This window comes from Acipenser ruthenus, chromosome 10, assembly GCF_902713425.1.
Source record: "Acipenser ruthenus chromosome 10, fAciRut3.2 maternal haplotype, whole genome shotgun sequence".
Lineage (NCBI taxonomy): Eukaryota > Metazoa > Chordata > Actinopteri > Acipenseriformes > Acipenseridae > Acipenser > Acipenser ruthenus.
In genome coordinates, this window is record NC_081198.1 from 22,735,467 (window position 1) to 22,761,023 (window position 25,557).

The following is a 25,557-nucleotide window of genomic DNA, read 5'->3' on the forward strand; positions in this document are numbered from 1 at the left end:
CCGCCTGGGTGAGCTCCTCCAGCGTGAGTTCTGGGTCCTTCTCCTCCTCCTCGTCGTCCCGCACTGAGTCAGGCTCCAACTGGCTCAGGAACCACTCTATCAGGGTGTCATCTGTAGCTTTGATGTTATACAGGTCCCTATAGAAGTTCTCTACCACTTTTTTCACTCCCTCACTATCCTCTACTATCCTCCCCCTGCTGTCGAGCATGGAGGACATCAAGTGCTGCTTCTCCCTCGTTTTCTGGAAGAAGAAGCAAGTACACTTTTCGTCTTCCTCCATTTTTTGCACTTTTGCATTGTGCATGACCTTTCGTTGTTCCTCCCTACAAAGCACTGAAAGATCTAGCTTGGTCTGGGCTATCTCGTCGCTTACAGGGAACCCCCGAAGCTGAAGCAGGCTCAGACGCTGGAGGGCAGCATTCAGGTGTTTATATTTGGCCCTCCTTTCTTTTGCTTTCCTCTTGCCTGCTGCTATGAAATAACCCTTAGTTCTCATTTTGACCATCTCCCACCACTCTATAGGGGAGTTGAATAGGTCACGCAAAGTGGTCCACTCAACAAGCCTGCTCTTATAGGCTGCAGCTATGGAGGGGTCATCGAGTAAGGAGGTGTTTAATTTCCAGACCCCTGACCCCATCTGGGAGGTCTGAGGGACCTGCAATGTTACCTGCAGGAGCCTATGGTCAGAGAAGAAGACGGCCTGGGTGTCTACTGCCGTCTTCGTAAGGGAGCTGGTATGCAGGACGAGATCTATACGGGAGAAGGAGGTCCCAGATGAGCTCACCCAGGTAAAGGGAGGCACCAGGTCCTTACCTGCATCACACAGGGAGAAATCAGATATTACGGAGGACAAAACTCTACTAGAGCGGTCGTTGCGTGGCCTGCTCCGGTCTACGTCCCTCAGAGCACAATTGAAGTCACCTGACACGATGACGGGTACGTTCCCCAGCAGGAGTGGACGCAGCTGTGGAAAAAATTGAACTCTTTCGTTTTGGTTAGTGGGTGCGTAGACATTGACCAGTCTGAGGGGAGTGTTGTTGTATGTCACATCCACGCTCAGAATTCTACCAGGTTCTACCTCCCTGCTGCTGCGGGAGGTAATAAAAGGGTTTTTAAACAGGATACCTACTCCGTCGGCTCTGGCTATGTTGGAGCCCGACCAGAAGGAGTCCCCCAGGGTCCAATTCTCCTTCAGGTCCCTATAATCAGGGCTCGACGAAATACCACACTCCTGCAGAAAGATGAGATCTGCTTTCAAGTTAGCTAGATAGTTTAGTACATCAAATCTTTTTTGTGTCTCCCTGATGCTCCTGACATTAACAGACACACATATCAGGGCCATCAGGGTAGCTAACAAGAAAAGGAGTCGCTGCGTCCACCCCATAGCGACTATGATTGGGAGGTCGGGACACTCTTCCTACTCTTAGCTCTACGCTTGCTTCGAGGGGGCTTGGGCTTATTTGCAACTCCCATCACCCCTGAGAAGGTACTCACTGCTGCCTCGTCCTAGAAGGCACCGTCTTTGTATGCACAGTACGTGGAGTTGTTTGGGCTATTCAACTCCCCACAAGGTAAGTCTGGTGGAACTTGCTCAGGGCCCCTCGGAACGTGTGGGTCAGCTTTGTCCTGGGGGGGGGGTTATGACAGACAGCATTCTTTGGCTGTTACCGTCTGCTGAATTGGAGCTGTTAGCAGACTTCTGGCTTACCGCGTCCAGGGGTATTCCCATGTCCTCCAGTGCTGTATCTAGGAGGACCTCTAGGGGGCCCCTGGTTTTGCCCATACAAGGGAGGGGGTCAAGGATGCTTTGAAGGGAGGCCCTTCGCTTGAAGAGGGTCATTGCTACCGAGGTACTGCTGGTCAGGGAAGGTGTTGACCCCGACCTCTCCCTCGGTGCATTAGTGAACACCTCTTCTGCGAGGTGTGCTAGGGTTTGTGCCAACGACTGGGAAGGCTGGCTGGGGATGCCCTGGCTGGCTGCTACCTGCCCACTAGGCGGCAGTGTAGCCGTCCCACTCGCCTCCGTCTCTGCCTGCGAGGGCAAGACTGGGGACTTTGTGTGGACATTAGCTGGTTTGGGATCTATGGGGGCCACCTGCAACTTGCTGTCTTTGATCTTGATCTTCTTTCTTTTCCCCCCCTCGTCTCTACCCTTTCTTTTCCCCACCCTCTGCTGGTTCTTCACTCCCTTCCCCTCCTTCTCACTCTCACTTTCACTGTCGCTTTCGCTTTCCTCCCCCACGGACTCAATACTTATGGCGTCATAACGAGAGCCGAGGGGGAGTGCTGGCGCTGAGAGGGCCCTACTCAGGGGGGGGCCGCTGCTGGGTCCGGGCTCCCTCCCTGCCTCGTGTTCTGTATCAGAGGAGCTACTGGAGGAGCTAGTGGAGTAGCTGTTGTACTCTCTCTCTGGGCTGGGGGAAGGGGTCCTCGTAAAACGGGACATGTCTCGGGGGCGGGGGGGTGAGGGGGGTGCTGGTGATGATGGTGGTGCTGGAGTCTGGGTTTTGGATACTGTTGGTGGTGATGTGGACTGATCTTTGTTACTTGCTCCCTCTTCCTGCTCAGGCCTAGGCTTGTTCGTATTTGCCTTGCTGGCTCTGGCCATGTTGGCATAGGAAGAGGGGCAGTCCTTAAACAGGTGCCCCTTCTTTCCACACAAATTGCACTGCCTCTCTTCTCTGCAGTGGCTGGTCTCGTGGGGGGCGCCGCAGTTCCTGCACTTGACTACAGTACTTGCGGCCGCCAGGTGTCCTAATTCCCCACATTTCCTGCAGAGTTTTGGCATTCCATTATAGAATACCAGCCCTCTGTTGGGCCCTAACACTATGGAGTTTGGAATGTGGCGGACGCCTCCAATGCCCGATGGATCAACATTGAGGCGTACCAGCCACTTTCTGGCTCCTGTCCAAACCCCATCTTCGTCTGTAATTTTCCTCCCTTCTGATGACACCCTCCCATAGCGGTTAAGCCATGTTGTAATATCATAGTTGCTAACAGCCTCATTGAAAAATTGGACAGTAACAACTTTCATTTCTCTGTCTGTCAGTGCATCCACACAAAATTCTTTGTATGGAGCGAGATATTTATTCTCCCCCCAAAAGGACCACATTTCTTGTAACTTTTGGGGGTTCCTAAAACTGACCTCAAACACTTCCTTAAGCCCTGGCAATTTCACCAAACAATTCAAGTCAGAAGGGGAAAAACCCATACCCCTCTGAAGAATGGTCCGGCTGAACTCCAGTCTCGTCAGTCCTGGTTCCGTTTCATCTTGCTTGTTTCTTGTGAAGCGCACCGCATTGTGCCTCCTGGTCTCCTGGGTTGGCCGGAACGCCATCCTTCAGCTGGCTCCTCCGATTGGGGTGGGAGAAGCCTCTGGACGTCCGGGTTGTCTCTCTCTACGGAAAAGAGACAACGTAAGCAGCAAATCTGGGCAGTTGAAGGAACTATTACTTTAGTCCCTGAGGAGATGGTCGCCTCGCAAGAGGGACCCCCTCCCCAGGTGAACGGTGTCCTTCCCTGGCGGAGTAGGGGGCGCTGCTTGGCACCGAGACCACGTAGGAAGAATCGTGGCTGTGACGCCTCTTCGGGGTCCGGGGCCGCCCTCTGCTCCTCCCAGATGGCGCCCTCTGCTGGGCGCCTGCTGCTCTCTCGGTCTGGATCTCGATTACAATCAAGGGCTGGGGATGAGGTCGTCTAGGTCATCAAAGGGTCCTCAAAGGTCGTCTGGATGGTAGGTCCTCCTTCTCTCGAACTCCAGGAACGTCTGGAAAAGCCGGAACCGCCTGAAAAAGAAAAAAACTGGAACCGCCTGAAAAAGAAAAAACTGCACTCAACAGTCAACAAAATCTTGAAAGACCCTCGGCTTGGATTGGGCAAGCCAAAACCAGACTGAGCATTAGTCTTCCAAAAAGTTGCCGAGCTGAAGAAAGCCAGTCAAAAATAAAACAAATTCTGTTCCTCCTCACTCGAACAAACCTCTCACAGACCCTCGGAGGGAGCGGGCAATGCCACTACCCTCTAAGCCTTAGTCTTAGAAAGATTTATTCGAACTGAAGAGAAGCCAGAGTATCAGATATTAAACTGATAAGAACAGATACTACACTTGATCTTAGCCAAAAGGCCGAGAAGCGATGGCGACTTGGCCCTTGCCCGGGGCCCCCCAGCCCGGACGGCACAGGGGGATTCAAAGGTGGGTGCAAAATTTCAAGCACAAGCAGACCCCCAAAAAACGGGCTGCTGCTTCCAGAGGGAAAATGTGCAATTTAAGCAGGAGAAAACAAAACAAAGCAAAAACACACACATAACACCAAAAACAAAACATAAACTGGTGGAGTGCGTCTTACAAATATTCATGCCAAGCTGCTATGCTGTGCAAGGTGCCTTGGGTAACTACAACTGTGCCTCGCTGGCTGGCTGGCTGGCTGGCTAAGAAGGACCTGGCATAGGGACATGTTCCACCACACTTGTCTGGTTAGCTGCATGCTCCCAGGAAACAAACTGCTGCTGTCTACATCATCACCACATGTGAATAAAAGAAAGAAAGAAAGCAAGAAAGAAAGAGAAAGAAAGAGAGAAAGAAAGAAAGAGAGAAAAAAAAAGAAGTAAAACGGTGGGAAAACTTGCATCAACACTGGCACTCTCCCTCCAGCAGGGGTAGACAAAATGCTCACAGGAGAGATCCAGATCTGACTTTGACCAACGTTAGAGAAAGGTGTGCACCGTTCCCGGAGGTACTGCAATACCGGGCCGATGCGTGGAGTGGACGGAGCAAGCCCCTGTTCCATCTCCCGATTCCAAAAATCAATTTAATATATGGTCCCCTGATAGGGGACGTATCAGATATTAAACTGATAAGAACAGATACTACACTTGATCTTAGCCAAAAGGCCGAGAAGCGATGGCGACTTGGCCCTTGCCCGGGGCCCCCCAGCCCGGACGGCACAGAGGGATTCAAAGGTGGGTGCAAAATTCCAAGCACAAGCAGACCCCCAAAAAACGGGCTGCTGCTTCAGAGGGGAAATGTGCAATTTAAGCAGGAGAAAACAAAACAAAGCAAAAACACACACATAACACCAAAAACAAAACATAAACTGGCGGAGTGCGTCTTACAAATAGTCATGCCAAGCTGCTATGCTGTGCAAGGTGCCTTGGGTAACTACAACTGTGCCTCGCTGGCTCGCTTGCTTGCTAAGAAGGTCCTGGCATAGGGACATGTTCCACCACACTTGTCTGGTTAGCTGCATGCTCCCAGGAAACAAACTGCTGCTGTCTACATCATCACCACATGTGAATAAAAGAAAGAAAGAAAGCAAGAAAGAAAGAGAGAAAGAAAGAGAAAGAGAGAAAGAAAGAGAGAAAGAAAGAAAGAGAGAAAGAAAAAAAAAGAAGTAAAACGGCGGGAAAACTTGCATCAACACTGGCACTCTCCCTCCAGCAGGGGTAGACAAAATGCTCACAGGAGAGATCCAGGTCTGACTTTGACCAACGTTAGAGAAAGGTGTGCACCGTTCCCGGAGGTACTGCAATACCGGGCCGATGCGTGGTGTGGACGGAGCAAGCCCCTGTTCCATCTCCCGATTCCAAAAATCAATTTAATATATGGTCCCCTGATAGGGGACGTATCAGATATTAAACTGATAAGAACAGATACTACACTTGATCTTAGCCAAAAGGCCGAGAAGCGATGGCGACTTGGCCCTTGCCCGGGGCCCCCCAGCCCGGACGGCACAGGGGGATTCAAAGGTGGGTGCAAAATTTCAAGCACAAGCAGACCCCCAAAAAACGGGCTGCTGCTTCCAGAGGGAAAATGTGCAATTTAAGCAGGAGAAAACAAAACAAAGCAAAAACACACACATAACACCAAAAACAAAACATAAACTGGCGGAGTGCGTCTTACAAATAGTCATGCCAAGCTGCTATGCTGTGCAAGGTGCCTTGGGTAACTACAACTGTGCCTCGCTGGCTGACTGGCTTGCTAAGAAGGTCCTGGCATAGGGACATGTTCCACCACACTTGTCTGGTTAGCTGCATGCTCCCAGGAAACAAACTGCTGCTGTCTACATCATCACCACATGTGAATAAAAGAAAGAAAGAAAGCAAGAAAGAAAGAGGAAGAAAGAGAGAAAGAAAGAAAGAGAGAAAGAAAAAAAAAAGAAGTAAAACGGCGGGAAAACTTGCATCAACACTGGCACTCTCCCTCCAGCAGGGGTAGACAAAATGCTCACAGGAGAGATCCAGATCTGACTTTGACCAACGTTAGAGAAAGGTGTGCACCGTTCCCGGAGGTACTGCAATACCGGGCCGATGCGTGGAGTGGACGGAGCAAGCCCCTGTTCCATCTCCCGATTCCAAAAATCAATTTAATATATGGTCCCCTGATAGGGGACGTATCAGATATTAAACTGATAAGAACAGATTTTTTTTTTTTTTTTTTTTTTTTTATTAATGGAAAAAAAAATACACATACAAACACAACTCACAAAACACACTTAAACATCACAATACAAAAATAACTATAACCACTTATATACAACAAACTCATGAACAGAACCAACACATTACAATCCACTTATAAAAAAACACATTACATATCACATTACATCTCTCCCATATATGCAACAAATACAAAACATAATCACGCATACAATTCCATTTTTGAAACCTTTCTACAGGATAACATGTGCCCCTAACAATATGCCTATCCTACTTCTAATAAACAAGCAGCAAGATCTCATCCCACGCCAGTAGCCCACAGATCTCCACGTCTCCATTCCTCAAGCCTCCATCTTCTCTTCGCCTCTTGTCGGCCAAGTCGCAAAGCGTCCTTTAGGACATAGCTCTCCATCTGACTTAGTCCCATTTCAAGAACAGCCTGGGCAGGCAGGCTCACGCCCTTCACCACAAAACAGTTCCTTGCCTTCCAAATTGCATCACACAGACAGCGTATTAGGACCCACAGCATGCCCCACTGCACTTTGCTCAGTTTCTCTTGGTCTTTCTTCGGGCTCCCATACAGCACACGCTGCCTATGTATGGGCAGCTGTCCCCGGAACAAATCCAGGACGGAGCCTGCCTCACTCCACACCTTCCTCGCCTCCAGACATCCCCAGAGAACGTGACCGACCGTTTCTTCCTCTCCACACTTCTCTCTCGGGCATCTGGGTGACCTCCCCAGATTACATGCATGCATCACCGCTCGAACTGGCAATACATCGTGGGCTACCAACCAAGACAGATCTCGATGCTCGTTCATCAGGGCAGGATGGCTCGCATTCTGCCACACTTCTGGCGTCTCGTCTAACACAAGGCCATGAACCGGACACATATCCCCATTACCCTGCAGAAAGTTAAACAGAGATTTACCATTAGCCACAATTTCAGCCTTACATCCTTCCAGCCCCTTGGACATCACAAATCTTTTAAATAACGCATAATGATAGGGCAGATCAAAGGCTGTTGGCACAGACAAAGGCACGGACATCAACTTTAACTTCCTCAAATAGGAACTAATATAGAATCTCACAAAGCAGGCCCCTTTTGACACACCATTCAGACACATAGCAAAATGCAATGCACAAAACTTTGACATTAAAAACGTCTGGACATCTGGCAACCCTTTCCCCCCCTTTAATTTATCCTTCCCCACCACACTCCTCCTCACTCTCTCCCATTTCCCCTGCCAAAAAAAACGAAACACAGCTCTGTTTAGCAGCGTTACCACATTCCTAGATGGTGGGAACACGACCGCCACATACAACAACAGTGGCAATATTACCCCCTTTACCACCATCACCCTCCCCTCCATCGTAAGCCTCCTCAGCCTCCAAAACCCTAGCATTTTATTGACCCTACTTCCCACCTCCTCCCAGTTCTTACCCCCTGATCCATTAGCATCAAATTTCACCCCCAGAATCTTAATGCAGTCTTCCTTAACTTTTAATTTTATACTACCCCTCCTGTCCCATTTCCCGTAGAACATTGCCTCCGATTTCTCCTGGTTCAGTTTAGACCCAGACGCACGACAAAAAACATCAGCTTTCTCCAAAGTCCTCTGAATGGACAACTCATCCCGACAGAGGACATTGACATCATCCATATACAAGACACATTTAACCTCCTGCCCCCCACTCCCAGGAATAGTTAACCCTTTATACACTGGGTCCCTTCTCAAAGCTTGTGCCAGCGGCTCCATACAACAGATAAACAGGAGCGGAGATAACGGACAGCCCTGACGGACGCCACATCCCACACTAACTGGATTTGACAGACACCCATTTACCAATACCCTGCTATACACACCCTTATATAACAGGCCCACCCAGTCTAAAAACCTCTTTGCAAACCCCATTTTTCGCAGAACACCAAACATGAACTGATGCGAGACCCGATCATACGCCTTTTCAAGATCTAAATTTAGTACACATAATCGAATTCCCCTGTCTCTCGCATAACAGATGACATCTCTCATCAATACCAGGCTGTCCGTGATCTTCCTACCTGGAACGGCACAAGTTTGATCCGGGTGGATAACATCCCCCAGCACATCCCTCATACGTTGAGCCAACAATTTACTGAACAATTTAAAATCCTGGTTCAACAATGTAATTGGCCGCCAATTTTTCAGCTCAGCCTTATCCCCCTTTTTAAAAATCAATGTAATAATGCCCTCTCTAAATGAAGGTGGAAACTCCCCTCCCTCCTCCCCACACTCCCGAAACAAGGCCAACAGATCTGGTGCCACTAACTCCCAAAACTTTAAATAGAACTCCACAGGGAGTCCATCCCCCCCCGGTGTCTTGCCCAGCCTCACCCCCCTGACCACCTCATCTAACTCTTCCCTCGTAAACTCTTTGTCCAACTGCCCTCCATCCCCCACCTCCCGCTCCAAATGTCCTAACACCTCCTCCATAGCCCCCATTTCAATTTCTTTCCTTACATAAAGGCCCCCATAAAACTCCTCCACCACCCTCAACAGCCCCTCTGTAGTCTTAACTAAAGCCCCATCCCTCCCTTTCATAGAGTCTATAAATTTCCTCCCATCCAGCACCTTTTTAAAAAAATACCGACTACACTTTTCATTTTCCTCTAAATGCTTCTCTCTGCTTTTAAATAAGAGCCCCTTCACCCTCCTCTCTACCACCCCCTTCAGTCTCTTTTTCACTTCCCTGATCTCTTCACTAAAGTCCAGCCCTGCATTGTACAATTTAGTTAAACTCTCCAGCTCCTTGAACAAAACCTTCTCCTGCCTTCTCTCCCTCTCTGCCTTCCTCCTCCCCGCCCAAATAAAGAAATGTTTTGTTTTCTCCTTCACCAGATCCCACCACTCTGCCTGGGACCCACAAAGGTCCTTTAAGGACAGCCACTGGCCATACCGCTCTCTAAATACCTCACACACCCAATCATCCTCCAACAACTCGCAATTTAACTTCCACACACCCCTCCCTACATCCACACAACCTGTAAGGTCAAAAGCAGCTTTCAGCGCACAGTGGTCAGAGAAAAACATTGGCACCAGCACACACTCCTCGCACTCCACCCTCTGTGAGACAAACACAAAATCAATCCTGGACGCCTGGGTCCCATCCCCTTTCACCCAAGTGAAACCTCTTTCCCCCACATTGTTCACTTTAAAACAGTCCACTAGTCGAAAGTCCTCCACTATTTCTTTTAGCATTTTACTAGATTTATCCAGCTTGAACCCCTTCTTTCTCTCTCGCCTATCCTCCATTGTTAACCCACAATTAAAATCCCCTGCTACAATAACCGGCCTGCTCCTCACTAATTTAACCCTTAAATCTTCAAATAAACTAGCCCTCCCCTCCACCTCTGGCGGAGCATACACATTAATTAAGCTAAAACTTTTCCCAAAAAATTCCGCCTCCACCTCCAGCACCCTACCTTTTTCAATCACTCTATGATCTTTAATCATAACCCCCTTATTTTTAATCAAAATTGCTACCCCATCTGATTTATTTTCATTTGATCCGGACCACACAGATGGCCCATAACCCCACCTCCCCTCATAAGTACTATAGTCCTCCAACCCAGGGATACCACACTCTTGCAAACACAAAATATCACACTGTATCCCACTCAAATATGACAACACCAACGTACACCTATCACTACTTTTAATACTCCTAACATTTATAGTAACCACACTCAGAGCCATTGCAAAACAAGCTAACAGCCATACACATACAGAATCCTGCATCAGGATATTTTTAAAAGGGGCTCCTCCCCCTCCCCCTCCTGGCCAGTTACCACAAATTCCTCCCTCATACTTACCTCACCCGAGGAAAACACTACGACCCCCTCCAGATCCAGGAACGGCTCTCCCCCATTCTTCTCCGCACCACCATCCCCTCTATAGTCACCCCTAGAGGAAACGACTGAACTGGGGGATGAAAAAAACTCCTGTCCTACTCCCCCACTTCCCTGCTTCTTTTTCTTCTTCCCCTTCTTCCTCCCCTCCACCCTCACAAACCCATCCCCCTCCTCACTATGTAACTTCCTTTTCCCTGGAGTCCACTCTTGATCCATATCCTCTGAGTTACCATCCTCCTCCTCCTCCCGTCCTGTTCCCTCAACACTAGCCTCATCCCGCTCCCGCTTTGCACACGGAATACCGCCCCCTCCATCATCCTCCACAGAGCTTACCACCCCACTCCCCCTATACACCTCCTCCCTGCTCCTTCCACTGGACCCCTCCCCTGGGTCCTCGCTCTCCTCCTCTGATGGGGACACCATCAAATCTTCCTCCAGAACAGATCCCTGCTGATCACTTCCCCCCTCCCCCTGTGCCTCCCCCTCCCTCCCCTCCTCCCTCACCTCCCCTCTATTCTCCTCCCTCTCACCCCCCTTCTCCTGCTGCTCACTTCCCCCTTTCTGCCTCCCCTCACCCTCCTCCTCCTCCTTCTCCTCCTCACTCTCTTCTCCCTCCTCATACCTCTTAGCCCTATTGGCAAAGGATCTAGGACAATTCATGAAAAAGTGTGTCTCACTCCCACACAGATTACACTTCCTCTGAACTTCACATTCCCTAGCCATGTGCCCCTCCTCTTTACACACATTACACACCACTCTCTTACACACCACCGCTAAGTGCCCCACACCTCCACACTTCCGACACACCTTAGGCTGGCCGAAGTAATGCACATACCCCCTGTCAGCACCAAGTGCAATGTCAGAAGGTATGTGCAGAAACCCATCATATGTCCCTAAGCCTCTCCACAGCTCACACACCACCCTCCATGCCCCAGTCCACACCCCATCATCATCCCTCACTTTTATAGCCTCCCCCTTCACATGGCAATACCTCCTCAACCAAGTGCACACGTCCTGTCCCTTCACCATCTCTGAGCCCATTCTCACAATCACAACCCTTCGTGCATTATTTGTCAGTTTCTCCAAACTCAACTTCTTAATCAGATCATGTCCCCTTAGGTTATGAAACCTGCTCACACACTCCATCATACCCGCTTCAGACATAAAACTTACATCCCATTGGCCTCCTTTCCCTGTCGTAATAATACAGTTTAAATCAATAGGCCTAAACCCCAACACCTTCTGTACAACCCCTCTGGAAAACTCAAGCCTATTCAAAAACAACTTCTCCTCCCCCTGCTTCGACTCATTTATAGAGAACCTAACACAATTTAAACGGCGTCCCCCAACCCTTGGACCCGCCATTCCAATAATTTAAGAAGCAATAGAAATATTGAAAAAAACACCCAAAAAGGCAAAAGAAAATACTTAACTAGAAAGCAGATAAGGTGCCCTCAAAGGGTCCCCCTTACCTGCTAAGCAAAACTGGCTCCTGGTCTTCCCTCCTTCGTCCACCACCTCAGCTACCAGCAACCAATATTGCCACCGTTTACCGTTACCGTTTACCGTTTACCGTTTACCGTTACCGTTACCGTACCTTACCTTACCTATCGCTTCCAAATCAAGCTGCGGTCAAGCCACACACTTGATCTTAGCCAAAAGGCCGAGAAGCGATGGCGACTTGGCCCTTGCCCGGGGCCCCCCAGCCCGGACGGCACAGGGGGATTCAAAAGGTGGGTGCAAAATTTCAAGCACAAGCAGACCCCAAAAAAACGGGCTGCTGCTTCCAGAGGGGAAATGTGCAATTTAAGCAGGAGAAAACAAAACAAAGCAAAAACACACACATAACACCAAAAACAAAACATAAACTGGCGGAGTGCGTCTTACAAATAGTCATGCCAAGCTGCTATGCTGTGCAAGGTGCCTTGGGTAACTACAACTGTGCCTCGCTGGCTGGCTTGCTAAGAAGGTCCTGGCATAGGGACATGTTCCACCACACTTGTCTGGTTAGCTGCATGCTCCCAGGAAACAACCTGCTGCTGTCTACATCATCACCACATGTGAATAAAAGAAAGAAAGACAGCAAGAAAGAAAGAGAGAAAGAAAGAGAGAAAGAGAGAAAGAAAGAGAGGAAGAAAGAAAGAGAGAAAGAAAAAAAAAAGAAGTAAAACGGCGGGAAAACTTGCATCAACACTGGCACTCTCCCTCCAGCAGGGGTAGACAAAATGCTCACAGGAGAGATCCAGATCTGACTTTGACCAACGTTAGAGAAAGGTGTGCACCGTTCCCGGAGGTACTGCAATACCGGGCCGATGCGTGGAGTGGACGGAGCAAGCCCCTGTTCCATCTCCCGATTCCAAAAATCAATTTAATATATGGTCCCCTGATAGGGGACGTATCAGATATTAAACTGATAAGAACAGATTTTTTTTTTTTTATTTATTTTTACAATCAACACAATACACAATTACAAAACTAACACATACAATTCACAATAACAATAGTTAACAGGCACCTCTAAAACACATTTGTACAAAAGAGTGCATGTCCTTAAATAAAGTCCTCATCCTGCCTTGACAAGCCCAGACACTCCAACCTAGCACCAGCACTGCCCGGCCACTTCTCCCACCGCCAGATCCTCTCTGCTTCTTCACGCCCCCTCCTGTTGACATCATGCAATACATAGTCCCGTATGGCCCTTTGGCCGATCTCATAGGTCACACGGCAGCTCAAGGTCTCAGATTTCAAGACCAGGATATTCCTTGCCTTCCACAGGGCCTCCTTAAAACAGTTCACCACACACCAGAGCTGCCATGAGCCTTCCTCCTTCTTCTTTGGGCCATACAAAACCAGCTGTTCCTCCAACAGGTTGCCTTCCATCCACACAGCCAACAGGGGGGACGCCTTTCTCCACAAGCGCCTGGCAGACTCGCACTCCCACAACAGATGGCACACCGATTCCTCCGCCCCACAGCCCTGAAAAGGACAGCTAGGGGTCTTGCACATCCCTCTGCCATGCATCACCGCTCTCACCGGCAACACCTCATGCATGATAAGCCAGGCCAGGTCTTTATGCTGGTTCATCAAAGCAGGATGGGCAGCATTCCACCACACCTTCTCTGGATCACCTACTGCAACCCTCTTTATAGGACATGTGGTCACACTCTCCTGCACAAAAGAAAGCAGTTTTCTTGGTTTTAAAAGCAGGTCTTTGTCAACCTTCCCCGTCAGTTTCCCCTTTAAGAACTCTTTAAACACTGCATACCCAAAGGGAGGATCAAAAACAATCGGGACAGTAAGGGGGATCTTTAAAATTCCTAGAAACCTTAAAAACGCCCCCATAAAAAACCTCACAAACAAAGCCCCTTGACACTCCCCTCTTAACACCAATTCAACATGCCTGCAAACTGCGTGAACATATAAAAACGTTTCCAATTCCGGAAGCCCTTTACCACCCTTTAATACCCCTTTACACACCACCTCTCTCTTCAAACGCTCCCACTTGGCACCCCAAAAAAACCGAAACATCTGCCTTTTTAAAACTGTGATAACAGCCCTGGGGGGTGGGAAGACCACTCCCACATACAGAAGCAAGGGGAGAATGACCGCCTTGACAATGAGCACCTTCCCCTCCAGTGTCAGGCTCCTCTGTGTCCACAGCCCCATTTTCTGGCCCACTTTCTTTGAGACCTCCACCCAATTGCTCAGACCAGATCCTGTGGCGTCCATCCTTATACCTAAAACTTTTATAAAATCAGTTTTCACGCATACCCCAACATCCGGTACCCCCTCCCATCCCCCAAACAACATGCACTCCGACTTCTCCTTATTCAACTTGGACCCGGAGGCCACACAAAAACACTCACACTGCCACAACACTCGTTTAATTGCTCTCTCACTCACACACAACACATTCACATCATCCATATACAAGACGCACTTTGCCTCAGCTCCTCCACCCCCCGGGATAGCCAGCCCCCTGATCACCTTGTCTTTACGGAGGGCCTGAGCCAAAGGTTCCATACAACAGATAAAAAGCAGGGGGGACAGCGGGCAGCCTTGTCTTACTCCACTCTTGATATCAATTTGACCGGATAGCTTCCCATTGATACTCACTCTACTCCCTATATTACTATAGAGGAGACTTACCCACTTAACAATTTGATCTGTAAACCCCATTTTTCTCAAAACCTGAAGCATAAACTCATGAGAGATCCTGTCGTATGCCTTTTCCAAGTCCAAATTCAAAAGGCATACCGGCACCTTACGGTCCTGTGCAAAAAAGACAGCATCTCTCAGTAAGATAAGGCTATCCGTAATCTTCCGCCCTGGAACGCCACAGGTCTGATCCGGATGGATCACCTCTTCTATCACCGTCCTCATTCTGCAAGTTAAAATCTTAGAAAAACATTTGTAATCCACATTTAAAAGGGTTAGAGGTCTCCAGTTTGCCAGTTCCTCTTTACAGTTCTTCTTAAAGACCAGCACTATAATCCCCTGTCTAAAGGATGCCGGCATCTCCTCCTTCAGCAAAGTCTCATTGAACACCCTGGTTAAGTCCGGCCCAACCAAGTTCCAACAGGTCTTGTAGAATTCTCTGGGCAGACCATCCCCGCCCGGCGTCTTCCCGTCCCTGAAAGACTCCATAGCAGCAGCAGCCTCCTCCAGGGAGATCACCCCGTTCAATACCTCACCCTGACACACCCTCCTCTCCAACCCCTCCAACATATCACTCACCATGCTCTCATCAATCACCTTCCTTTCATACAACTTGGTGTAAAACCTCTCAGCCACATCTATCATGCCCTCCGTCTCCTTCCTCACCACCCCACTCTCATCTCTCAACCCATACAACACCTTACTGCCACTCATCACTTTCTTAAAGAAGTACCTAGAGCACTTCTCGTTCTCCTCCAAATGCCGCACCTTACTCTCCACAATCACACTCTCGGTTCTCTTTACATGCAGCACTTTTAATTTGTTCTTAATCTCACACACATCACTCGCCACATTACACCCCATACTCCCCAATTCATACATCCTATTCAACTTCCTTTGCAACCGGCTCACCTTCTTTCTCTCCATTTTTGCCATCCACACCCCCACTTCCACAAAAAACTTTTTAATTTTATTTTTTATACACTCCCACCACTCACCCACTGAATCAAACATTTCTTTCAATGACTGCCACCCCTTGTACCTCCTCTCAAACTCACTCATAACATCCTTATTCTTTAACACACTCACATTTAACTTCCACACCCCTCTCCCCACCACACACACCCCTTCCAGTTTCACCTCCGCACACACCATCACATGGTCAGAATAAAACACAGGCACACACACACATGCCACCCACTCCACTTCCTTTGAAGAAAAAATAAAGTCAATCCTAGAAGCCCTCACACCCGTTGTATCCGACCACGTGTATCCCGATAGCCCTGGATACAACCTCCTAAACCCATCTACTAATTGAGCATCCTGCACAATACTCCCCAACATCTTAGAGGTTTTATCCAGCTTCACACCCTCACCCTTCCTATCACTCACGCTTAACACACAATTGAAGTCCCCTCCCCAAATCACAATCTTTGATGTTTTCACAAACACCCTCAGTTTCTCAAAGCACTCAACCCTTTCATGCTTATCTGGCGAGGCGTACACATTTATAACCCTCACCTCCTTCCCCATCCACTCCACATCCACTACCACAGCTCTCCCACACTCAACCACAGTTTTACTTTTAATCTCTATATTTTTATTTTTGAATAACACAGCCACACCTGCATTCTTACAACCATTTGCCCCTGACCACACCGATGCACCATACACCCACATACTCTCAAATTCCTTATAAGCTTCTCTAAAGGGGAGACCACACTCCTGTAACAGCAGCACATCTGCCTTTACACTACCCAAAGAATCTAAAATCATTTTGCACCTATCCTTACTCCTCACACTCCTCACATTAATAGTTGCTATGGACAACGCCATCACAACACTCAACCAAATTATTAGTGACCTTACCATTCTGAATTTGAAGACTCCTCACCCACTTCACCCGCAAAAACCTTCACCCCCATATTGTCTAAAAAGGAATCACTACCACCCTCCCCCGCTCTCCCCTCTCCCCCATACTCTTCTCTCAAGGACCCAACAGAGCTCGGCGACGAGCAGACCACCTCCGCTCTCCTGACCCCTCGTTTTTTTTTTTTCCTCCTTTCCACCACCCCCTCCGTCCTCACACCCCCATCCCCATCCGATTTCCTTTTACTTGGACCCTTCTCCTGATCCATCCCACTCTCACCCTCCTCCCCTTCTTCTAATACCTCCTCGCCCTCCCCTGCCCCATTCTTCCCTGAGCCCCCGGTATCTTGTGCCGCTCCCCCCCCCTGACTCCCTCCCCCCCACTCCCCCCTATTGATCTGCACCTCCACCACACTCCCTGTGTCACTATCCTCATACTCCCCTTCTGACTCTGATACTGCAAGGTCCCCGGCTAGCTTACTTCTCATCCCCCCTTCCCCCCATGCTTACTCTCTCCCTCTCCCTGCTCACAACTCTCCATCCACTCCTCCCCTCCCCCATGCTCACTACCCTCCTCCTGCCCCACCCCTTCACCCTTCTCCCTACCCTTCCCCTCTTCCTCTCCCTCCCTCGCTTTCTCCTCCTTCCCTCTCTCCCTCTGTCCCTCCCTATCCTCTCTTTCTCTCTCCTCCCTCTCACTCTCCTCCCTCCCCCTAGTCCTATTTGCAAAAGAGTGGGGACAATTACTAAAAAAATGCTCTCCACTACCACACAAATTACAAGTCCTTTTCATCTCACACTCACTCGCCACGTGCCCCTCCTTCTTACAAACAGTGCAAATCGCCCCACACCTCCTACACAATTTAGGCTGCCCAAAATAATGCACATAGCCTCGGTTATTCCCCAAGGAGATCTCCGATGGTATAATCCCATATCCCTCATACCCACTCCTATCCCTCTTCAAACTTACACGCACCCTCCAGGCTCCTGTCCATACATTATCACTATCAGTTACCTTTACTGCTTCCTCCACTGAATTACAGTACCTTGCTAGCCATGTACATACATCCTTACCCTCCACCATCTCTGAACCCATTCTAACTATCACCACCCTTTTTGATGTGTCTGTCAGAACTGTCAGCTGAAACTTCTTCATCACCTCACTTTGAAGAGACTGTTCAAACAGCCCCTGGCACCTCTCCATAGACTCTCTCTTACAAAAACTAACATCCCATTCATTCCCCTTCCCCACAGAAATCAAACAGTTCAACTCTTCAGGCTTAAATCCCAATTCCTTCTGCAGAATTTGCCGTGAAAACTCAAGCCGGTTTAGTTCAATTTTCTCCACCCCAACCATATACTCGGCTTTAATGCCAATCCTCAAACAATTAAAGCGACGCTCCGAAAACTTCCGGAAAGCCATCTTGATCTACACTTTACAACCAAACAAGAAACACAGATATAATAGAACAAAAGGCCCAGATAAGGTGCCCTCAAAGGGTCCCCCTTACCTGAAAAAACAGCGAAATACTTACTGAAACGGCCCCAACAACTCTCTCCTCAATAGGACCTCAGATACCAGCAAACAATATTGCCACCGTTTACCTTACCTTACCTTACCATACCGTACCGTACCGTACCTTACCTTACCTTACCTATCTCTTCTCCAATCAACTGCTGCGGACAAGCCACACACACTTGATCTTAGCCAAGAGGCCGAGAAGCGATGGCGACTTGGCCCTTGCCCGGGGCCCCCCAGCCCGGACGGCACAGGGGGATTCAAAGGTGGGTGCAAAATTCCAAGCACAAGCAGACCCCCAAAAAACGGGCTGCTGCTTCCAGAGGGGAAATGTGCAATTTAAGCAGGAGAAAACAAAACAAAGCAAAAACACACACATAACACCAAAAACAAAACATAAACTGGCGGAGTGCGTCTTACAAATAGTCATGCCAAGCTGCTATGCTGTGCAAGGTGCCTTGGGTAACTACAACTGTGCCTCGCTGGCTGGCTGGCTTGCTAAGAAGGTCCTGGCATAGGGACATGTTCCACCACACTTGACTGGTTAGCTGCATGCTCCCAGGAAACAAACTGCTGCTGTCTACATCATCACCACATGTGAATAAAAGAAAGAAAGACAGCAAGAAAGAAAGAGAGAAAGAAAGAAAGAAAGAGAGAAAGAAAGAGAGAAAGGAAGAGAGAAAGAAAGAGAGAAAGAAAGAAAGAGAGAAAGTAAAAAAAGAAGTAAAACGGCGGGAAAACTTGCATCAACACTGGCACTCTCCCTCCAGCAGGGGTAGACAAAATGCTCACAGGAGAGATCCAGATCTGACTTTGACCAACGTTAGAGAAAGGTGTGCACCATTCCCGGAGGTACTGCAATACCGGGCCGATGCGTGGAGTGGACGGAGCAAGCCCCTGTTCCATCTCCCGATTCCAAAAATCAATTTAATATATGGTCCCCTGATAGGGGACGTATCAGATATTAAACTGATAAGAACAGATTTTTTTTTTTTTTTTATTTATTTTTACAATCAACACAATACACAATTACAAAACTAACACATACAATTCACAATAACAATAGTTAACAGGCACCTCTAAAACACGTTTGTACAAAAGAGTGCATGTCCTTAAATAAAGTCCTCATCCTGCCTTGACAAGCCCAGACACTCCAACCTAGCACCAGCACTGCCCGGCCACTTCTCCCACCGCCAGATCCTCTCTGCTTCTTCACGCCCCCTCCTGTTGACATCATGCAATACATAGTCCCGTATGGCCCTTTGGCCGATCTCATAGGTCACACGGCAGCTCAAGGTCTCAGATTTCAAGACCAGGATATTCCTTGCCTTCCACAGGGCCTCCTTAAAACAGTTCACCACACACCAGAGCTGCCATGAGCCTTCCTCCTTCTTCTTTGGGCCATACAAAACCAGCTGTTCCTCCAACAGGTTGCCTTCCATCCACACAGCCAACAGGGGGGACGCCTTTCTCCACAAGCGCCTGGCAGACTCGCACTCCCACAACAGATGGCACACCGATTCCTCCGCCCCACAGCCCTGAAAAGGACAGCTAGGGGTCTTGCACATCCCTCTGCCATGCATCACCGCTCTCACCGGCAACACCTCATGCATGATAAGCCAGGCCAGGTCTTTATGCTGGTTCATCAAAGCAGGATGGGCAGCATTCCACCACACCTTCTCTGGATCACCTACTGCAACCCTCTTTATAGGACATGTGGTCACACTCTCCTGCACAAAAGAAAGCAGTTTTCTTGGTTTTAAAAGCAGGTCTTTGTCAACCTTCCCCGTCAGTTTCCCCTTTAAGAACTCTTTAAACACTGCATACCCAAAGGGAGGATCAAAAACAATCGGGACAGTAAGGGGGATCTTTAAAATTCCTAGAAACCTTAAAAACGCCCCCATAAAAAACCTCACAAACAAAGCCCCTTGACACTCCCCTCTTAACACCAATTCAACATGCCTGCAAACTGCGTGAACATATAAAAACGTTTCCAATTCCGGAAGCCCTTTACCACCCTTTAATACCCCTTTACACACCACCTCTCTCTTCAAACGCTCCCACTTGGCACCCCAAAAAAACCGAAACATCTGCCTTTTTAAAACTGTGATAACAGCCCTGGGGGGTGGGAAGACCACTCCCACATACAGAAGCAAGGGGAGAATGACCGCCTTGACAATGAGCACCTTCCCCTCCAGTGTCAGGCTCCTCTGTGTCCACAGCCCCATTTTCTGGCCCACTTTCTTTGAGACCTCCACCCAATTGCTCAGACCAGATCCTGTGGCGTCCATCCTTATACCTAAAACTTTTATAAAATCAGTTTTCACGCATACCCCAACATCCGGTACCCCCTCCCATCCCCCAAACAACATGCACTCCGACTTCTCCTTATTCAACTTGGACCCGGAGGCCACACAAAAACACTCACACTGCCACAACACTCGTTTAATTGCTCTCTCACTCACACACAACACATTCACATCATCCATATACAAGACGCACTTTGCCTCAGCTCCTCCACCCCCCGGGATAGCCAGCCCCCTGATCACCTTGTCTTTACGGAGGGCCTGAGCCAAAGGTTCCATACAACAGATAAAAAGCAGGGGGGACAGCGGGCAGCCTTGTCTTACTCCACTCTTGATATCAATTTGACCGGATAGCTTCCCATTGATACTCACTCTACTCCCTATATTACTATAGAGGAGACTTACCCACTTAACAATTTGATCTGTAAACCCCATTTTTCTCAAAACCTGAAGCATAAACTCATGAGAGATCCTGTCGTATGCCTTTTCCAAGTCCAAATTCAAAAGGCATACCGGCACCTTACGGTCCTGTGCAAAAAAGACAGCATCTCTCAGTAAGATAAGGCTATCCGTAATCTTCCGCCCTGGAACGCCACAGGTCTGATCCGGATGGATCACCTCTTCTATCACCGTCCTCATTCTGCAAGTTAAAATCTTAGAAAAACATTTGTAATCCACATTTAAAAGGGTTAGAGGTCTCCAGTTTGCCAGTTCCTCTTTACAGTTCTTCTTAAAGACCAGCACTATAATCCCCTGTCTAAAGGATGCCGGCATCTCCTCCTTCAGCAAAGTCTCATTGAACACCCTGGTTAAGTCCGGCCCAACCAAGTTCCAACAGGTCTTGTAGAATTCTCTGGGCAGACCATCCCCGCCCGGCGTCTTCCCGTCCCTGAAAGACTCCATAGCAGCAGCAGCCTCCTCCAGGGAGATCACCCCGTTCAATACCTCACCCTGACACACCCTCCTCTCCAACCCCTCCAACATATCACTCACCATGCTCTCATCAATCACCTTCCTTTCATACAACTTGGTGTAAAACCTCTCAGCCACATCTATCATGCCCTCCGTCTCCTTCCTCACCACCCCACTCTCATCTCTCAACCCATACAACACCTTACTGCCACTCATCACTTTCTTAAAGAAGTACCTAGAGCACTTCTCGTTCTCCTCCAAATGCCGCACCTTACTCTCCACAATCACACTCTCGGTTCTCTTTACATGCAGCACTTTTAATTTGTTCTTAATCTCACACACATCACTCGCCACATTACACCCCATACTCCCCAATTCATACATCCTATTCAACTTCCTTTGCAACCGGCTCACCTTCTTTCTCTCCATTTTTGCCATCCACACCCCCACTTCCACAAAAAACTTTTTAATTTTATTTTTTATACACTCCCACCACTCACCCACTGAATCAAACATTTCTTTCAATGACTGCCACCCCTTGTACCTCCTCTCAAACTCACTCATAACATCCTTATTCTTTAACACACTCACATTTAACTTCCACACCCCTCTCCCCACCACACACACCCCTTCCAGTTTCACCTCCGCACACACCATCACATGGTCAGAATAAAACACAGGCACACACACACATGCCACCCACTCCACTTCCTTTGAAGAAAAAATAAAGTCAATCCTAGAAGCCCTCACACCCGTTGTATCCGACCACGTGTATCCCGATAGCCCTGGATACAACCTCCTAAACCCATCTACTAATTGAGCATCCTGCACAATACTCCCCAACATCTTAGAGGTTTTATCCAGCTTCACACCCTCACCCTTCCTATCACTCACGCTTAACACACAATTGAAGTCCCCTCCCCAAATCACAATCTTTGATGTTTTCACAAACACCCTCAGTTTCTCAAAGCACTCAACCCTTTCATGCTTATCTGGCGAGGCGTACACATTTATAACCCTCACCTCCTTCCCCATCCACTCCACATCCACTACCACAGCTCTCCCACACTCAACCACAGTTTTACTTTTAATCTCTATATTTTTATTTTTGAATAACACAGCCACACCTGCATTCTTACAACCATTTGCCCCTGACCACACCGATGCACCATACACCCACATACTCTCAAATTCCTTATAAGCTTCTCTAAAGGGGAGACCACACTCCTGTAACAGCAGCACATCTGCCTTTACACTACCCAAAGAATCTAAAATCATTTTGCACCTATCCTTACTCCTCACACTCCTCACATTAATAGTTGCTATGGACAACGCCATCACAACACTCAACCAAATTATTAGTGACCTTACCATTCTGAATTTGAAGACTCCTCACCCACTTCACCCGCAAAAACCTTCACCCCCATATTGTCTAAAAAGGAATCACTACCACCCTCCCCCGCTCTCCCCTCTCCCCCATACTCTTCTCTCAAGGACCCAACAGAGCTCGGCGACGAGCAGACCACCTCCGCTCTCCTGACCCCTCGTTTTTTTTTTTTTCCTCCTTTCCACCACCCCCTCCGTCCTCACACCCCCATCCCCATCCGATTTCCTTTTACTTGGACCCTTCTCCTGATCCATCCCACTCTCACCCTCCTCCCCTTCTTCTAATACCTCCTCGCCCTCCCCTGCCCCATTCTTCCCTGAGCCCCCGGTATCTTGTGCCGCTCCCCCCCCCTGACTCCCTCCCCCCCACTCCCCCCTATTGATCTGCACCTCCACCACACTCCCTGTGTCACTATCCTCATACTCCCCTTCTGACTCTGATACTGCAAGGTCCCCGGCTAGCTTACTTCTCATCCCCCCTTCCCCCCCATGCTTACTCTCTCCCTCTCCCTGCTCACAACTCTCCATCCACTCCTCCCCTCCCCCATGCTCACTACCCTCCTCCTGCCCCACCCCTTCACCCTTCTCCCTACCCTTCCCCTCTTCCTCTCCCTCCCTCGCTTTCTCCTCCTTCCCTCTCTCCCTCTGTCCCTCCCTATCCTCTCTTTCTCTCTCCTCCCTCTCACTCTCCTCCCTCCCCCTAGTCCTATTTGCAAAAGAGTGGGGACAATTACTAAAAAAATGCTCTCCACTCCCACACAAATTACAAGTCCTTTTCATCTCACACTCACTCGCCACGTGCCCCTCCTTCTTACAAACAGTGCAAATGATTTTTGTGCACCCAGCTGCTAAGTGACCCATCGCCCCACACCTCCTACACAATTTAGGCTGCCCAAAATAATGCACATAGCCTCGGTTATTCCCCAAGGAGATCTCCGATGGTATAATCCCATATCCCTCATACCCACTCCTATCCCTCTTCAAACTTACACGCACCCTCCAGGCTCCTGTCCATACATTATCACTATCAGTTACCTTTACTGCTTCCTCCACTGAATTACAGTACCTTGCTAGCCATGTACATACATCCTTACCCTCCACCATCTCTGAACCCATTCTAACTATCACCACCCTTTTTGATGTGTCTGTCAGAACTGTCAGCTGAAACTTCTTCATCACCTCACTTTGAAGAGACTGTTCAAACAGCCCCTGGCACCTCTCCATAGACTCTCTCTTACAAAAACTAACATCCCATTCATTCCCCTTCCCCACAGAAATCAAACAGTTCAACTCTTCAGGCTTAAATCCCAATTCCTTCTGCAGAATTTGCCGTGAAAACTCAAGCCGGTTTAGTTCAATTTTCTCCACCCCAACCATATACTCGGCTTTAATGCCAATCCTCAAACAATTAAAGCGACGCTCCGAAAACTTCCGGAAAGCCATCTTGATCTACACTTTACAACCAAAAGAGAAACACAGATATAATAGAACAAAAGGCCCAGATAAGGTGCCCTCAAAGGGTCCCCCTTACCTGAAAAAACAGCGAAATACTTACCGAAACGGCCCCAACAACTCTCTCCTCAATAGGACCTCAGCTACCAGCAAACAATATTGCCACCGTTTACCTTACCTTACCTTACCATACCGTACCGTACCGTACCTTACCTTACCTTACCTATCTCTTCTCCAATCAACTGCTGCGGACAAGCCACACACACTTGATCTTAGCCAAGAGGCCGAGAAGCGATGGCGACTTGGCCCTTGCCCGGGGCCCCCCAGCCCGGACGGCACAGGGGGATTCAAAGGTGGGTGCAAAATTCCAAGCACAAGCAGACCCCCAAAAAACGGGCTGCTGCTTCCAGAGGGGAAATGTGCAATTTAAGCAGGAGAAAACAAAACAAAGCAAAAACACACACATAACACCAAAAACAAAACATAAACTGGCGGAGTGCGTCTTACAAATAGTCATGCCAAGCTGCTATGCTGTGCAAGGTGCCTTGGGTAACTACAACTGTGCCTCGCTGGCTGGCTGGCTTGCTAAGAAGGTCCTGGCATAGGGACATGTTCCACCACACTTGTCTGGTTAGCTGCATGCTCCCAGGAAACAAACTGCTGCTGTCTACATCATCACCACATGTGAATAAAAGAAAGAAAGACAGCAAGAAAGAAAGAAAGAGAGAAAGAGAGAAAGAAAGAGAGAAAGATAGAAAGAGAGAAAGAAAAAAAAGAAGTAAAACGGCGAGAAAACTTGCATCAACACTGGCACTCTCCCTCCAGCAGGGGTAGACAAAATGCTCACAGGAGAGATCCAGATCTGACTTTGACCAACGTTAGAGAAAGGTGTGCACCGTTCCCGGAGGTACTGCAATACCGGGCCGATGTGTGGAGTGGACGGAGCAAGCCCCTGTTCCATCTCCCGATTCCAAAAATCAATTTAATATATGGTCCCCTGATAGGGGACGTATCAGATATTAAACTGATAAGAACAGATACTACACTTGATCTTAGCCAAAAGGCCGAGAAGCGATGGCAACTTGGCCCTTGCCCGGGGCCCCCCAGCCCGGACGGCACAGGGGGATTCAAAGGTGGGTGCAAAATTCCAAGCACAAGCAGACCCCCAAAAAACGGGCTGCTGCTTCCAGAGGGGAAATGTGCAATTTAAGCAGGAGAAAACAAAACAAAGCAAAAACACACACATAACACCAAAAACAAAACATAAACTGGCGGAGTGCGTCTTACAAATAGTCATGCCAAGCTGCTATGCTGTGCAAGGTGCCTTGGGTAACTACAACTGTGCCTCGCTGGCTGGCTGGCTTGCTAAGAAGGTCCTGGCATAGGGACATGTTCCACCACACTTGTCTGGTTAGCTGCATGCTCCCAGGAAACAAACTGCTGCTGTCTACATCATCACCACATGTGAATAAAAGAAAGAAAGACAGCAAGAAAGAAAGAGAGAAAGAAAGAAAGAAAGAGAGAAAGAAAGAGAGAAAGGAAGAGAGAAAGAAAGAGAGAAAGAAAGAAAGAGAGAAAGTAAAAACAGAAGTAAAACGGCGGGAAAACTTGCATCAACACTGGCAC

General features: G+C 48.6%; 4 non-coding genes and 3 pseudogenes across 4 annotated transcripts; all 7 read right to left on the reverse strand.

Moving 5' to 3' along the window:
- Positions 1-4,037: 4,037 nt before the first annotated feature.
- On the reverse strand, positions 4,038-4,135 carry LOC131738562 (U2 spliceosomal RNA; annotated as a pseudogene).
- A 576-nt stretch (positions 4,136-4,711) lies between these two features.
- On the reverse strand, positions 4,712-4,902 carry LOC131739109 (U2 spliceosomal RNA). Its single transcript, XR_009330276.1, has one exon. It is a non-coding gene; the product is annotated as a U2 spliceosomal RNA (small nuclear RNA).
- Positions 4,903-5,497: 595 nt separating this feature from the next.
- On the reverse strand, positions 5,498-5,688 carry LOC131738243 (U2 spliceosomal RNA). The gene has a single exon (XR_009329807.1). It is a non-coding gene; the product is annotated as a U2 spliceosomal RNA (small nuclear RNA).
- A 577-nt stretch (positions 5,689-6,265) lies between these two features.
- LOC131738417 (U2 spliceosomal RNA) lies at positions 6,266-6,461 on the reverse strand. The gene has a single exon (XR_009329951.1). It is a non-coding gene; the product is annotated as a U2 spliceosomal RNA (small nuclear RNA).
- Positions 6,462-12,600: 6,139 nt separating this feature from the next.
- On the reverse strand, positions 12,601-12,808 carry LOC131738493 (U2 spliceosomal RNA; annotated as a pseudogene).
- A 5,897-nt stretch (positions 12,809-18,705) lies between these two features.
- On the reverse strand, positions 18,706-18,916 carry LOC131738504 (U2 spliceosomal RNA; annotated as a pseudogene).
- A 5,900-nt stretch (positions 18,917-24,816) lies between these two features.
- On the reverse strand, positions 24,817-25,007 carry LOC131738223 (U2 spliceosomal RNA). The gene has a single exon (XR_009329787.1). It is a non-coding gene; the product is annotated as a U2 spliceosomal RNA (small nuclear RNA).
- Positions 25,008-25,557: the final 550 nt, after the last annotated feature.